This window comes from Herpailurus yagouaroundi, unplaced genomic scaffold (assembly GCF_014898765.1).
Source record: "Herpailurus yagouaroundi ecotype Mexico unplaced genomic scaffold, PumYag 221, whole genome shotgun sequence".
In the NCBI taxonomy this organism is placed as follows: Eukaryota; Metazoa; Chordata; class Mammalia; order Carnivora; family Felidae; genus Herpailurus; species Herpailurus yagouaroundi.
Window position 1 is genome coordinate 8,798,396 of NW_024412452.1, and position 14,367 is coordinate 8,812,762.

General features: G+C 39.5%; 1 protein-coding gene and 1 long non-coding RNA gene across 7 annotated transcripts in view; one reads left to right on the plus strand and one right to left on the minus strand.

Moving 5' to 3' along the window:
- EVA1A (eva-1 homolog A, regulator of programmed cell death) overlaps positions 1-14,367 on the plus strand; it is a 46,958-nt gene that overhangs the window by 30,610 nt on the left and 1,981 nt on the right. The gene's annotated exons all lie outside the window — the stretch shown is intronic.
- LOC121019205 (uncharacterized) overlaps positions 1-14,367 on the minus strand; it is a 250,875-nt gene that overhangs the window by 19,641 nt on the left and 216,867 nt on the right. For both annotated transcript variants that reach the window (XR_005785502.1, XR_005785503.1), the window contains exons 8-9: positions 9,430-9,558; positions 3,691-3,897 (exon numbers count right to left, since the gene is read on the minus strand). This is a non-coding gene — a long non-coding RNA (uncharacterized LOC121019205). The remainder of the gene's footprint in view (positions 1-3,690; positions 3,898-9,429; positions 9,559-14,367) is intronic.

A 14,367-nucleotide genomic window follows, 5' to 3' on the forward strand; every position in this document is an offset into this window, starting at 1 on the left:
TCTTCTGAGTGGCTATCAATGGCCTTATACTCCGAAGAGAAATGTTACACAAAGTGGAGGGATCCTGCTGTGAATTTTGAGATGAAAGATCTTCTGGTTTGACAGTTAAGCTTGGTATTCTCTAATTCGGCAGATGATTTCGGGGGGGTGGGCTCTCAAAGTTTTATCTTGCTAAAAATATTTGGTTTCCTTGGGGCTCAAGTGAGTGAGTAAAGTAGCCTGAGGCTATTATTACTTGTCATTGTGCACTTGACTCCAGGTGAGAGAGGCTCATGGAGTATCCTCAGCCTGCTTATTTCTGTGCCGTGGTTCTCAGCCCCACCCAGGCGTGTGTGTGTGAGTGTGTTTGTGTGGGGGGCATGTGTTTGTGGGGCTGTATGAGGTATCTGATAATCTCCTGGGAGACGTGAAGACATGAAGCATGTAAGTCTGAGAGAGTCTGTTACTCGCCCCTTCCTTGATTCAGAGTTGTACTCTTAAGAATATAGCTCACTGCCTCCTCAAGATGCTTGAGAATAGACGCTGTTCATATAAGAGAAGCCACTTAAAAGTACATGAAAATAGACCTCAATCAAGCTGAAATTTAAAAAAAAATACATGAAAATGCTCAATGGTTTGAGTGACCAGACGAATTTTCTGCTGCTTGAGTGAATTTTATTTTTTGATAGTTTGCTTTGGCTTTGTTTTGTTTTGCCTCTTGTCTCAGGATGTTGTACAAAAAGGAAGGGGCTGAGGCCCTGATTCGAATTCCTCTAATCAGAGAGCCAATTTTGCTTTCTGCTTCTCTAGCCAGGGTTTATGTGTGGTGACCTCAGAGTTCAGAGGTAAAACCTGACATTTCTATTTACAGTGGCAAATCTGAGCCAGGGTTGAGGCTAGAGGAAGCTCATGGCTTCTCTTTGAGAGAGGATCTTGGATGATATGCAACCTAATTTTAGAAAGGAAGACTTCTCAGGGTGGCAAGATGCAGCCCATGGCCTGCACATGCCTCAAAGCCAGGGTTCTCCCATCCTGGGTCAGTAAAGGCCTGGGTCATCAGTCAGCCCCTCACCTCCCTAAGGAAGTCTGGTGCCTGCGGCCTCCTTCCCCAGGCACCAAACCCCAGAGGAATCTCAGCTTTGCTCTTTCTTCAAGGCTGTACTGGGGAGCAAGGGCACTGGAGTTGGAAAAGAGATATTTGAAACTCTGGTATCATGTTTCATAAGCAATTGAATGATGATCCTCTCAACTCTGTAGTGAAGACAAACCCAAAATGAAGTGGGTGGTGGCAGGGAGGGCCTGGAGGTTCCAAGGCCTCAAAGGCACTTGCACATCAGCTGTTGCAAGAAAGTATCTCGGGTGAGAACATACAGGCTACTGGACTTCGGAGTTGGCACAGGAGGTTCCTGGCAGTTTTCCATTTCAGCCAGCATGACCCTGAGTTGTGACCATTGAATGTGGTAACTCATTGAATGGTCTGGTGTTTACTGTGGGTCTTGTGATCTTGCTAGAGCCGAAGGAGTACATGGCCCTGTTTTTCTCTCCCCTCCAGCCTTCCTCCTTCCAACCGCATATTCTGGAATTAAATATTGATTGAGAGACAGGAAGACAATGCTTCTTTTAAGTAAATATGGGCTGAAATAAAAAGAGAATGCAAGGAAATGGAAAGTAAAGTGGCCAAAATAAAATGTGTTCGATCTAGGAAATAGACTTGATGGCTGAAAATTAATTCTGAGTGTGATGGGGGAACAATCCTTGGAAAGAAAATGAATTAAGAAAATTTAAAATATGAAGGTGAATATAACAGATACAAAAATAATTGTTTTAAAAGAAGAAAACAGAACAAATGGATAGGAGGCAATAATGAAAAGTATGTTAGAAGAAAATTGTAAAACATGTCCTAATCTTGTAGCTCTCTCATGTTCTCATTCACAGGGGCCCCTGATCCCTTCTAATTTCTTCCAGAGCATCACTTGACTCTTATTTTGTCCATGTGGTCCATCATTTCAGCAACATATTTGCTGATGCACACAACTCCCTTATTCTTTGTCCAGCTTCTGATTAAAACAACAGGCAAAACACTAACTCTAAGCAAACCCTACTTTCTCCCCTTTCTCCCTCTGCGCTGAAGTAACCAAATCTGCTACAACTTTGCAGATGGAAGCCATTGGAAATCCATGGTATCAAACCTCAGCTGGGACTGAAGCACTATCTTGTTCCCATGCATCACAAAGCCATTTCAAACCCTGGAAGTTCTAGTAATTTAAATACCTATTTATCAAAATGTAACCTACGATTAAATGGCAAATGCAAACAAAGAGAAAAAAAATGCAGCATTAATGAAGAAGGGCTCAAGTTTATAATATATAGAGTTTTTACAAATTCATAAAAGATCGGTGTCTCAAAGAATAGTAGCAAAGAACAAGAATCAGCAGTTTGCCAAAGAAACAATGCAAATTGCTGATAAAACACACACAGCTTGAGTTCTAGCAATTGAACAAATACAAAATAAAAGCAATGAGTTCATATTTTTATTTTATAAAATTCTCAAAGATGTGAGTGATTATGTATATAATTTCAATTTTGGAGACTGTGTGGGGAAGTGAGTACTCACAGTGTTATGGAATTGTAAATTGCTACAACCTCTCTAGAGAATGATTTGGGAACATCTGTCAAAAGCCTTAGAAACTTGGGTGTCATTTAGCCAGCAGTTCCACATCTAGGAATTTATCCTAAGGACCTAACTAGGGACATGGGCAAACATTTTACTATGAGAACAATTGATCTCAGAACTGTTTAGAATAGTAAAAAATCAGAAAAATGGGTGAATATTAATTGAAGCAGAAAGATGTGCTGTTGCGTGAATAAAGCCTGTTACTATATAGTATACACAATATAATCCCATTTATATTTGTATATTCACATGTATATGTAACCACATTTTACTGCAAATTATATCTGGATGTTGGGATTTTATGAGTGCATTTGTGCATTTTTAATTTTCTTTTGCTTAGCTGTATGCCTAAGTATTCTATACTTCATCGATATCACTTTTGTAATAAATAATGTTATTTTATTGGAATTTAAGATTTAGAATTATATCATACATATATTTTAAAAATTACTACTCCCTTATTCTTTTCTGACTTCTAGACCTAAGTATCTAAATGCCCTGAACATTACCACTTGGGTGTGCCATAAGCATTTCAAATTCAACCTGGCCTGCAATGGAATATTGTCCTTCTTTTTAAATTGTTCTTTCTTTGGTGTACCATCTAGGGCATCAGTTTTACCAGAAATACGATTTCTAGTCTTTGGTATACCTTATTCACTGCCCATATACAATTGGTTAGGGTTGATCTATTTTGCCTCTCAATGTTTCTCATATGGTCCCCTCCATTTTATTCCCACCATCATTGAATTGATCCAAGCCCCACTGAGTTTTTGCTTATCTTATCATAATGATATTTTCCATGGTCTGCCTGCCTTCAGTCTTGCTTCATAGACTGTGTTTTATAGCAAAATGATCTTTCTGAACTGTAGCTGTGATGATGATGTAATTCTCTTTATTTTTTAGAATACTTTAGAATACTTATTATCTCTGGGATGAAGTTCAAGCACTTTTGTATGTTTTAATAATTAGGATTGTTTTAAGCTGCAGATAATAGAAAATCTCAACTTGGTGGCCTAAACATGTAAGAGTTATCTTACCTTCATAAGAAGTTTGGAGGTAGGTGGTCCATTGGCTCAAAGATGTAGGGACCAGCATCTCTGTGATTTTCATGTTCTTTCTATTATGGCTGCACAGTGGCTGCTGTCACTCTTGCCCTCATTCAAGATGGTTAAGAAAAGGAAGGATGTTCCAGTAGATCTCTTCTCATATTTCATTGGCCAAAACTTTGTTACATGACCATTTAGCTGAAAAAAAAAAATGACAAAGCTTTTTCAACTTTTAGACCAGTGACTCATAACCAGGTGTGATTTTGCCCTACAGGGGATTTCAGGAAATGTCTGGAAACACTTTTGGTTGTCACAAACGGGGTGGGGTGGGGCTACTATTAGCATCTATCAGTGGAGGAACGTCCTATGATGCACAAGACAACCCCCACAGCAAAGAATTAACTGGTCCAAGAGGTCAATAGTGCTGAGGTTGAGAAGACATGCTCCAGAGGCAAGTAAGGGAGAAGGGATTTGGGGATAGTGTAAGTTCTCCAACCTGCAGTTTCTTATGTGGCTTACCAGGGCTTTTAGTGCCTGAACTTGACTTCTCTGTACTGTCATTTAGTTGTAGACCTCCCTGACCAACACCTCACTCCAATTATTCTAAACCACTTGCTAGGCCTTTTCTGACCTCTTTGCCTTTGGCAGTCATCTCCTTTCCCAAGAATTCTTCCCTTCAGTCCTCGACTGGCTAGCTCCCTCGCAGTCTTCAGGGTCTGCTATTTACTCTCTTTGCTCCCCGACCCTGGCTTAGGTGCTCATCCGTGTGCTCCTCACACATGTTTTGTTTCCCTTGATCTCAGCACTTGGATTGGAGGAGTTAACATTTCTTGTTTCAACTCTGTGCAGCCAACCCCTTGGGATCATAATATAATAATTTATGATGAGGATAATAATCTCATTAATAGTAATAGCCTCATGAATAACTTCTAATAGGGTTAGAAAGATTAAATGGAATGATTGCTCTTTAATTTAATGTTTTGAATTGATAATACATTCTCCTGCTCACTCTTCCATTTCCTTTAGTTTCTTCCTTAAAGTCACCTTCTCAGTTAAATTCCCTCTGGTCACTCCACCTGCCTGCTCCCCTCCAGCACACATCTGACACTTCCTACCCTCCTTCCTATTTTTACTGTTTTCTTCTCCTTATCACCTTATTACCGTCTAACATACAACTATTTTATTTGTTTATTTTATTTAATATCTCTCTGAATAGACTACAGGCTCCCAGGAACACTGGTGTTTTTGTTTCTTTCCTCAGCCTCTAGAATAGTGTCTGGCACCTATTAGATGCTCAACAAATCAGTGAATCAACATGGCTCCATGATCAAACAATATAAAAAGATACATAGTGAGAAGTTTTAACTGCCCCTCCATCCAGTCCCCAAGTTTGACCTATCATCAGGCTTCTCTGCATCCTTCCAGGGTCCTTTGTGCACAGGTAAGGAAATATGAACATACAGTCTCATTCTCTCCCCTTTTATACACAGGTAGCATTTCATACATACTGTTTTGTACTTTGCCTTTTTCAGCGAGCAACCAACGTATCATAAAGATGTGTTATAGCAGTGTATAGAGAGCTTCCTTATTCTTTTAGACAACTATATCCTGTTCTTATGTACAGATGAACCATAATTTAACCAGTCCCCTGCTGATGGCCGGTGAGAGTGATTCAAATCTTTTCAAATGGGCAACAGAGGTGCAATAAATAAAACAAACCATGGCATATACACATGTTCAAGTGTATTTGTAGAATAAGTTCCCCAAAGTGGAATTGTTGGATCAAAGTATGTATAAATTAGTAATTAAGTTAAATATTATCAAAGCGCCACTTACGAAGGAATTTTACCAATTTACTCTTTTTAAGATGCATAAGAAGGTCCTGCAACAGTATCTCCCAACTGTTGGGTTTTTGACAATCTGATAAATGAAAAATATACATAAATATCATTTAATTTCTGTTTCTCTCGGTCATAGGTCAGGAAACCTTTTCTGTAAAAGGTCATATAAACAGAGAACAGTCTCTCTGTTCTAACTGTTCAACTCCTGTGTTGATAATATGAAAGCAGACATAGATAAAACATAGATGAAGCGGCTGGCTGTGTGCCAATAATAAAACAGATGGTGGTCAGGTTTGGCTTATGAGCCATAGTGTGCCAATTCCTGCTCTAGGTGAGCATCCTTGCATATATTGAAGGGCCATTTGTATTTCTTTTTCTGTGAACTGTTTGTATCTTTTGTCCATTTTCTTTCTTGGTTGGTCTTTTTTCTTAATGCTCTTTCTAGAATGCTCTTTATGCACTAGCTCTTTGTCTCTTACATATTTCAAACATTTTTCATAATTTTGGCATTTGTCTTTTAACTTTGTTTACAATAATTTTTTTCAATGCAGAAGTTTTGGGGATCATTTTTTCATTTAACTAATATTCTTTGAATATGTAATTATAAGTACAGTGGTGTGGACTATGTGTAGTTCGCTAGAATTTGAATCATTTTTCCTATGAGACTGGCTTGAGAAAGATTGTCTCTTAACAGTGAGGGGACCTAACCCACCATAACTCAATTAATAGTCACAAATTTGGAGCTTGGAGAAAGTACCATAGTTTCTGTTCTGTGTAATCCCTCTTCTGGAAATCCTGTGGGAGTTGAGAACCTTTGTGTCTTTAGCCCAGAAGGCACTGTAAACTAACAGTAAATTTTTGTGGAATAAAGTAACCTTTTATTGACCTATAATATTTGAACAAATTTTAACAATTGGAATATACTCTCCTGGAGAAGGCTTGGTAAAAGTAGTACTTTCATTCACAGCCAATGGCAAGATAATTTAATGTACTACTTTTGAAAAGCCACTTGGTGATATGTATCAAGAGGTATAAAAATATGTATCCCTTCTAACACAAAGATTTCTTTTGTGAGGGGGTGCCTAGGTGGCTCAGTCGGTTAAGCATCTGACTTTGGCTCAGGTCATGGTCTTGGGGTTCGTGAGTTCAAGCCCTGCACTGGGCTCCGTGCTGACAGCTCAGAGCCTGGAGCCACTTCAGAATCTGTGTCTCCCTCTCTCTATGTCCCTCCCTCGCTCATATTCTGTCTCTGTCTCTCTCTCTCTCTCTCAAAAGTAAATAAACATTAAAAAAAAGCGTACTTTAAAAAGAATGATTCCTTTTCTGAGAATGCATTCTAAGGCAACACATGAAACAAACAAGCAGAAAAGGAAGTAGTGTTACACACAGAAGTACTCTGACTATACATTTGTCCAAACTCACAGAATGTACAACACCTAGAGCCCGAATGTAAACTATGGACCTTGTGCGATTATGATGTGTCAGTGTTGGTTCATCAACTGTAACAAAGGTACCACTCTGGTAGGGGATGTTAATAATGGGAGAGGCTATGGGTGTGTGGGGGTGGGGAGTATGTGGGAAATCTCTGTCTTTTCTTCTTAATTTTGTTGTGAACCTAAAACTGCTGTAAAAAGTCTTAAAAGCAAACAAACAAAAAAACCCATGCAGATAAAAATATATAAACTATATAAATATAATGCAGTAAATATAAATAAATATGTACATATTCTTATGACAGGAAAAAAGAACAGAAGAACATTCACTACACTACACAGTATGTAGTTATATTCAGGTTGTGAGCTTATGGTTGTTTTACAAATTTTTGTCATTCCGTACTCTTTTAATGCTATATACACACATACATGTACATTTATATGTATGCACACATATATACACCTACATACATCTATATACATGTTAATCAGCATACAATAAGTTTATTAACTGGACTTTTAGAAACTGTGTATTCATGATTTAATTCAATATTTGTGAGATACACATAATGAGCAAGGCAATATGCTAGATGCTCTAGAAATTCAAAGTGAATCATGTGGATTCTGCCCTCAATTTTCTCTGTTATATGGGAAAAATAGTAGTTATATAACTAATTGTAATACAACTACATAAAGTGCTGCCTAGATTGGAGGGGCTAATTAATCACACTCTTCCTTCCAGACTCAAGAAGCCAGAAACGCATCAGAATAGGGTACTGACTATAGCAGTGGTTAAGCCACAACAGAGAATGTTCTGGGCCTTCTACCTAGCTCCCCTTAGTCCTGGGGTGATACGATGGCAGGTCTTCCCTGCTGCAGGTGAAGAAAGGTGAGCAGGGTGGATTAGGATGATGGGTAAGGAAACAGAAGGCCTCTTTCGGGGAGTGCTTATGGCCTGGATGGCCTCAAAAAGGTGAGGATGGCCTCAAAAGAGGTGAAAGCAAGGGAGTATACTCCAGAGCCAGCCTAGTGGGGCAGGGATTCTCCAATATTCCCTCTTCCTGAGGAAGAACAAGTCAGGGATGGAAGAAGGAGGGAAGCTTTCTCCAGCATTTCAGAAAGGGCAGAAGTGTTAGTAGGAGTCTTCGCTTCTTTATGGTGAGGGACAGAATCTCATAAAGAGGAATCCTTGCAATGCCTGAAGAGTTCAGAGAAAAAATGATGCTAAATACTCCCTGATACTACAAAAGCCCTGTTAGTCTCTTTAAAACCTATTTGTAAAACTTTTTTTCTTTCCAGTCAAGGGATTGCAAGCTTTGAGGCCAACAAGAAAAGTCTAGGCAGGAGAACCAATTACACTTGCACGGAGACCAGCTGATCTGGCCTGGGCTGCTTCTGCTCTTTTGCAGAGTTTGCTGGGCATGGTCTGACCTCTGAAGGTGCAAATGAAATTAGTCCCAGGACCTCCACATAGAGCCTTTTCCTGCTCATGAAAACAATGACCCTGCAGGAAGCAAGATACAGCAATACATTTATTTTTATTTACTGAGGGAAAACAACCGGCAATAGCCCTCCCCACTCTACTTCCTGGGCAATTAACAGCTGTCTGGATCTGGCCAAGACCAGGGTGGATCATTGGCCAAGAGGAAGTGACCTGGAGCAGAGATGAGAAAAAACAACCACGATAGAGCTACAGTTTCGATTTTTGCAGAAGCATGATGAAGAAAACCAAAACAAGTTGTATCAGCTGTGAAAATCAACCCTGAGTCACCTCCTCAGGATCCAGTGAAGCCCAGTAAACTCCCTTGCTCTCTCTCATTGCTTTTGCTGGGCTTCTCTAGGAATCCTTGTCTGAGACTGCTGTAGGCAAAAAAGTATGTTTTCTGGTTGGAGTAGCAGGACAGGATGGACTAGTTAAGCTGGGGAGAGGGGAGAATAGTGGTTCCCAAGATAAAGTTCAATAACCATCTTCCAAGTTAACCTGTGTAATGGGAGGCTGTGAGGGCAGGGTGTGAAAAACATGGAGAAATACATTCACAGGGAAGAAAGGGTGGGATGAGAAAAGGAAGGAAGGTAAGGGAGAAAGGGAAAGAGGGAGGAAAACAGATAGATTAGATGGATGGAGGGATGGATGGGAGGGAGGGAGAGAACTCAGAAGGAAGGAAGAGAGGGAGAGAGGGAGAAAGAAAATAAATAGAGTGGGTTATTATTTATTGAATGCCTATCTTTGTCAAGATCATGGATAATCCCTTTATGCTGGTCATCTGTAATACCTTTAACCCTTACCACAATTCAGTGGGGTAGGTAAGTGGTGTTTAAGAAATGACTTAGATGAGGCTTCAAACTGAGGCAGTTCTGCCCAATGGTTTTCCATCTTGGTAAAAGCATGGATTTGGGTATCTTTTCTAGAAAGCCTCCTCAGAGCCCCATATCTGAACTTTAGCTTTTCCACTTACCTTTATGTTTCCAGAGATCCCTCTTTATGCTTCGTAATAGCTCTTCCCTTTGGTCCTGGAATGATTGGGTCTACTTCCCTGCTGGTCTGCTCCTTAAGGCAAGAGCTGCCTCAGTTCTCTCAGTTTCTGCTGGATATCAACCAGACAGAACTCAGTTTCATCCCCCTTCACTGAACATGTATTTATTTATATCAAGCAATTAATTCTTATTAGATATAATTGACATAACATTGTATAGATTTAAGGTGACAAGGTGTTGACTTGGCATATTCATATATTGCAGTGTGATTACCATCATAACATTAGCTACCATGTGTCTCACGTCCCCTAATTATTATCTCTTCTTTTTGTGTGGTGAGAACAATTAAGTTCTCTTAGCAACTTTGAAGCCTGTAATACAATATTGTTTTCTGTAATTCACTATGCTGTGCATTAAATCCCCAGGACTTATTCGTCTAGTGGTTACAAATTTATAGCCTTAAACAACACAGCTACGATTCTCTCATTCTCTAGCCCTTGTTCCATCACTATACCCTCTGTTTCTGTGAGGAGGGCCTCTGTAGATTCCATATATTAATGATAACATACAGTATTTGTCTTACTTTGTCTGACTTATCTCAATTAGCAATAATGTACTTATGGTCACAACACGTTTTCTTTATCCATTCATCTGTTGATGGACACTTAGATTGTTTCCACGTCTTGGCTATTATGAATAATGCTGCTGCAAACATGGGAATGCAGACATCTCTTAAAGATAGTGATTTCACTTCCTTCTGTTTCCCTGTTCATTTCAATCGATGTAGAAAATGCATTGGCAAAATACAACATCTTTCATGATAAAATCCTCAACAAATTGGGTATAAAAGGAACATAATTAAATATGATAAAGGCCATATATGACAAACCCAAAGCTAACATCATGGTCACTAGTAAAATATTGAAAGCTTCTCAACTGCATACAAAAGATCCACCATTTTATTCTTTATAGTTCTGATGTCACCATTTACCTCTTTTTACATTGTGTGTCCATTAATAGATTGTAATAGTTATAGTTATTTTTAATACTATTTTCCTTTAACCTTATACTATCATTTAGTGGCTAATACGTGATTCTGTTACAGAATTAGAGTTTTTAAAATCAGACTGCATATTTACCTTTACCAGTGTGTGGTATACTTTCAATTGTTCTCATGTCACTAATTAGCATTTTTTCACTTCAACTTGATGAACTCCTTTCAGCATTTCTTGTAAGGTAGGATAGCCTCAGCTTTAGTTTCTATAAGAAAGTCTTTATTTCTCCTTCATATCTGAAGGATAACTTTGCCATATAGAGTATTCTTGGCTGGCAATTTTTTCTTTCAACACTTTAAGTATGTCATTCTACTCTCCCCTGGCCTGTGGAGTTTCTGCTGAGAAATCCACTGATAGCCTAATGGGTGTTCCTTTATAAGTTACACTCTTTTTTACTCTAGATGTGCTTAAGATTCTTTTTCTTAATTTCATTATAATGTGTCTTGCAGGTGTTTTTGCTTTAAGATAATAGGGTGATCTAATAGCTTCATGAACTTGGATGCCAAAGCCTCTTCTCGGTTTTTGGAAGTTCTCAGCTATTTTTTTTTTAAATTTATACAGAGAGAGAGAGAGCACACATGAGCAGGGGGGAGGGACAGAGAGAGAGAGAGAGGGAAAGAGAGAGGAACTACCAAGCAGACTGCATGCTCGGCATGGAGCCTAATGTGGGGCTTGGTCCCATGACCCTGGGATCATGAGGTGAGCCAAACTTGAATTGGACACCCAACCGACTGAGCCACCCAGGCAGCCCTCAGCTATTATTTTAAAAATAATCTTTCTGGCCTCTTCCTCCTCTCTTCTCCTTCTGGAACTCTGATTATGCTAATATTTGTACATCTGACTGAATGGTCAGGTCACATAGGCTTTCTTCACTCTGTCATTTTTTTTCCCTCTGTTTGCCTTTGGTTGGGTTATTTGAAAACAACTGCTTCTAGGTCACTTATTTTTGTCTTCCATTTGATCTAGTCTGCTGCAGATTCTCTCTATTGCATTTTTCATTTCAATCACTGAATTCTTCAGCTCCAGAATTTTGTCTGGTTCTTTTTTAAGGTTTCTATCTCATTGCTAAATTTTTCATTTTGTTCATGTATTTTTCCCTGATTTCATCGAATTTTCATCTGTGTTTCTTTATAGCTCGTTGTTATTTTGAATTCTTTACCTGCTAGATCATAAGATTTCATGTCTTTTAAATCTTTATTGAAGGATTATTATCTTTTGGTGGTGGTAAGTTTCTTGATTCTTCATGTTCCTTATAGCTTTGTGTTGCTGCTTTGTCTTTAAAGTAAAAGACACTTCCTCAAATCTTCACTAGTTGCCTTCAGATGGAGTATTGTTCATTGATCCTGTTTTATCTGGACTTGCATTTATACACCTGCTCCACACTTCTTACTCCCTCTTGTGGCAACATTTTTAAAGCTTTTATGTCTTTTCTGGATCTTCTTACAGCTCACCTGGCTGGCTACTAGAAAACCTCCCTTTTGTTTTCCAGAAGGTGGTGCTACAGCTCAAGTTTGTGGTTTCTCTCTTGCCCACAGATCCTAGTCTATTTTTCTGATAGCACTCTAGTTTACCCAGCTTTCTTTTGCTGCCAATCTTGGAGCCTGAGTAAGGAGCCACCTTAGAGCAAGGGAAAGTGTAGGTTTAGCACTTGGGGCATGAGGGGTGTCTGTCAGCTGGTGGAGAGATCGTTGGCTGAGGTTCTCCCAGTGGATTGTGGGTGGACTTTCTCCAGACATCCTGAGTGCAGTCAGCATGAACCATGTCTCTTTAATGCCCTTTGATAGTCTTATCTGTCTCTTTCCCAATTTCTTCCCTCCCCTCAGTCATGGGGGTCCCACTTTAGACTCTGGATGTTCCTGGAAGGAAATGGGTTTTTCCCTGCTGCATCCAGCGTAGCTGGGGTAACCAGGCACTCACACACAGCTCTCACTTCCCCCCACAGAGTGGTGCCAGCGGATAGTTCAATTCTGTGCTGTCAACTTGGAGGGGAGGGGCAATGCCGGCAAATTTCCTTCAAACCCCTTTATTGTTTGTTTGTTTGTTTGTTTGTTTACTTAAGCGATGTTCTGGAATTGTTTCATCCAAGTCAGCACTTTTCAAAATTTTCCCCAAACACAGCTGGGAAGGATTGGGTTGGGGTTGCTAGTTCCACAGCCCAAACTGAAGTCTGTCTGTGGTCTATTATGGGATGATCAGATGGGCGAGACTCCTCCTGGGTTTCTTGGGCTATGTTGTTGGATCACAAGACTCCCACAGAGACACTTTTGTTTGTGGATTGATGCTTAATTAGCTGTTAAAAACAAGGGGCACAAAAAGTAGGGATATGTTACACTGCTATGATATTGATGTCACTTCCCTTTCACCACATTTACGTTGTTGACTACTCTTGCATCTACTATTAGTGTCCTCTGTTTCCTTCACTCCTCTTCATACCTCTAATTTATATCTGTTTTATTCACATAACTGTCTTTTTGGCAGGAGTTTTGGAGAGAAGGAGGTATCATAAACACATGTGTTCAATATGCTGTGTTTAGACTGATAGAGCCTTTTTTTGGGGTACAATTTAGGATGCATAAAACTTCAAAATGCCTATGCCCTTTGATGCAGTTATTCTATTTCTAGGTAACTAACCTGTAGAAATAATTCTGCATGTGTATAAAGAGATGTGTACAAGAACACAAGCATGTTGACTCTAGCATTGCTCAAAATAGTAAAAAAATTGTAAACCACTTATATTGATAGTATTAAGGAAATGGTTAAATAAACTTTGATATGTCCACGCTACAGAACACGGTGCAGCAGTCAGAAAGAATTCTGTTGACATATCTGGAAAGTTCTCTAAAAAATATTCTTAAATTAAAAAATATATATATGATACCACTTATATTCTTTAAAAATCTACAAAACAATGTGTATTTTGATTCATACTTACAAGTGAATACAGATTATGGAAAACTAATTTGTTGATGGCAATCTTGAGTCATATCACATTGATTATGCCCTGTGACTCAAGGCCAGGCATGCCCCTATGTTCTCATACTTGCCTAGAAAGGGAAGGTTATTCACCCCAAGTCTCTCATCCTGTTGAGCACATCATACAGGGATCATCATTGGGCTCACTAAGCATATTGCACATCAACAGAATGATTATTTTCTTTTCTCACCAAGGAAAAGTTCAAATTTCTCCCCCACAAATTACCTGATGAGGTTATTATAAACTACCTACTCTGGCCTTTCAATCTGTGATTGTATAAGCTATCTATTGCTGCAAAGCAAAATACCTCAAAACTTAAAACAATACACATTTATTATCTTGTCATTTCTGTGGGTCAGGAATCTGAGACTGGCTTAGCTGCAAGGCCAGGGCTGCACCAGGAGGGCATGGTTCACTTCACGTTCACTCGCATGGCCGTCGGCATGATTCAGTTCCTTCCAGGCAGTTAGCCAGAGGCTACACTTAGTTCCTGCCATGTGGGCCGCTCTATAGAGCAGCTCACAACATGGCAGCTGGCTCCATCAGAACAAGTCAGTGAGCAAAGCCAGAGAGAGAGAGAGAGAGAGAGAGAGAGAGAGAGAGGGAGAGAATAAGCAAATTGGAAGTCAGTCTTATATAACCTAATCTTAGACTCATCCATCACTTTTGCCATATTCTATTTGTTAGAAATCCTTGACTGGGTCCAGCCCATTAGGTCCAGCCCTCAAAGGGAAGGGCTTGTGCAAGAGTCTGAATACTAAGAGGTGGGGGGGGGGGGGGGGGGGGGAGCATCTTGGAAGCTAACTACATTTGTTGACTAGACCTGTAATGGTATAGTTAGAATAAGGGAGGCAGCTATCCTTGGTTTTATTTATAAATTTGTTGTCAAG